This window comes from Pelobates fuscus, chromosome 4, assembly GCF_036172605.1.
Source record: "Pelobates fuscus isolate aPelFus1 chromosome 4, aPelFus1.pri, whole genome shotgun sequence".
NCBI lineage: Eukaryota > Metazoa > Chordata > Amphibia > Anura > Pelobatidae > Pelobates > Pelobates fuscus.
Window position 1 is genome coordinate 366479718 of NC_086320.1, and position 2976 is coordinate 366482693.

A 2976-nucleotide genomic window follows, 5' to 3' on the forward strand; every position below is an offset into this window, starting at 1 on the left:
ATTGCATAACTATACATAATTCCTTGTTATGATTTGCATAATTGTAGAACCTAATGAAGGCAGCAGCAAATGAGATACTCATATCTATTGCACGATAGCCTTTTATGCAAATCTTTCCTTTTACAGCTGGTGTTTTCTAAAGTGGAAACATTTTTCCTTTTTTTTTTTGCTCCTCTGAATGCAGAAAATGTATTTAATGTATACCAATCCCCCCCTCGCTCAGGTATACACAGCACATAGACATTGATTTTACAAGTCAATCAGCTGAGCGTGATGTATGGGCTTTTGTGAAATTTCTTTTGCAAAGTGTTCTATTCTTGGAGCATGTTGCTACTTCAAATCATTGAGAGGCACTTTTGACAAAATAGATGTAGATTTTGTAGAGCTTATCTGAGAAATTGGCAATTCTGCTGCAGAACCACAGAAACCATTTATAGATGGTTCAATATAAAGTGCTTGTGCATTTTTTACAACAGAAAATATTTGCACACTTAGAATGTTTTGTGTGTCTGTCTCTCTCTCTCTCACTCTGAGTGCCCATTGCCTACTGCATTATTGTTACAGTGCAAGAATCTGAAATATATATATATATATATATATATATATATATATATATATAAATCAATCATCAGTTCCTTAGCAGGTCTTAACATTAGATAAATACAACCATTAGATGAACAAGAACAACACATGACATATTACACTGTGTCATGATTTATTTAACAAAAATAAAGTCAAAATGGAGAAATCATGTGTGAAAAACAAAGCACCCTCATTGCTTCCATATTAATCAAGATATTAAGTAATCAGAAGGTGCTGCTAATGAAATACCGTTGAATAATTGATCACAGCACGTGTGACCACCTCTATAAAGGCAATGTTTTAGCAGTTTGCTGGTCTGGAGCATTCAGGTGTGTTAACACAATGCCAAGGAGGAAAGACATCAGCATTGATCTTAGATAAGCGATTGTTGCTGCCCATCAAACTGGGAAGGGTTATAAGGCCATTTCCAAACCATTTAAAATCCATTATTCTACAGTGAGAAATATTATTGAAAGGTGGAAAACATTCAAGACCGTTGCCAATCTTCCCAGGAGTAAATTCACTCCAAAGTCAGAACGTGCAATGCTCAGAGAAATTGCAAAAACCTGTTACATCTCAGACTCTACAGGCCTCAGTTAGCAAGTTGAAATTAGAAAAAGACTGAACAAGTGTGGATTATTTGGAAGGGTTACCAAGAGAAAGCTTATTCTCTTGAAAATGAACATGGCAGCACGGCTTATGTTTGCAAAGATGGATCTGGACAAACCACAAGACTTTCTGAAGCAATGTCCTGACGTGTAGATGTTTTTCCATAATGCACAACGAAACAAAAACAGCATATCATCACAAACACCTCGTACCAACTGTCATGCACGGTGGTGGAGGGATGAAGATTTAGACTTGTTTTGCAGCCACATGACCTGGGAACTTTGCAGTCATTGAGTCTACCATAACTCCTCTGTATACCAAAATATTCTAGAGTCAAATATGAGGCCATCTGTCTGACAGCACAAACTTGGCTGGAATTGGGTCACACAACAGGACAGTGATCCCAAGCACACCAGGAAATCTACAACAAAATGGGCTGAAAAAGAAAAGAATCAAGGAGTTGCAATTGCCCAGTCAATGTCCAGACCTCAACCCGATTGAAATGCTGTGGCGTGACCTAAAGAAAGCTGTGCATAAACAAATGCCATAAACTGAAGCAATGTTGTAAAGAAGAGTGGGCTAAAAACACCTCCACAATGACGTGAGAGACTGATTAAGTCATAAAGAAAACGATTACTGCAAGTTATTGCCGCTAAAGGTGTTTTTACAAGCTATTGAATTGTAAGATGTACATAGTTTTCACACATGACTTCTCCATTGTGGCTATATTTTTGTTAAAGGGACACTATAGGCACCCAGATCGACACACTGAAGTGGTCTGGGTGCAGTGTCCCAGTCCCTCTTAGTCCTGCAATGTAAATCATTACAGTTTTTGAGACTGCCTCTAGTGGCTGTCAATCAGACAGCGACCAGAGGCGCATCCAGATTTTACCGGATTTTAGGTGGTCTAACTGATGCTGGATATCTTCATGTTCTGTATAAGGACATCCAGCGTCAGCTAAATAGGAAAGCATTGCAGCAATGCTTTCATGTGGGCAGGGCCGGTGCTACCTACGGACGACTTAGGCAGGAGGGGAGAGAGGGAGAGGAGACACCACGAGGGGATACTAGAGGTCCTCTCCCCAAGTCTATCCTCTCCCCTAATAGAGGATAGACTAGTAGGGGAGAGGAGAGGTCACCAGGGGATGGGGGGGGTTGGAAAGACCACCAGGGGGGGGGGTTGTAGAGGAGAGACCACCAGGGATGGGGGGGGGGGAGAGAGGAAAGTAGAGACCACCAGGGGAGGGGGGCGAGAGGAGAGCAGAGACCACTAAGGAGGGGAGAGAACACCAAAGGGAGGGGGAGGCAGAGGAGAGCAGAGACCACTGAAGAGGGGAGAGGGGAGACCACCAAGGTGGGGGGGGGGGGAAGAGGGGAACAGAGACCACTAATGGGATGAGGGAGAGGAAAGACCACTAAGGGACAGGGGAGGAGAGGAGAGAGCTCCAAGGGACAGGAGGGGAGAGCTCTAAGGGACAGGGGGAGGAGAGGAGACCACCAGGGGATGGGGGGGGAGTGAAAGAGATTATTAAGGGACATGGGAGTGGATGACAGATAGAGAGGCTAAGGAAGGGGGGAAAAAGAAGCACAAAGGGGCTGGTAGGAGAGAAAGATACACACAGAGGAGCTCATGAAGGAGACACAAAAAGGGGCTGGGGGAGTAGGACAAGGATTAAAAAGGGACGGGGGGAGAAGGACAAGGATTAAGGGGGGGCAAGCCACCTAAATGGTGGATTAAATACTATAGGATTAGGAATACATTCCTGATACATGTGTTCCTGACCC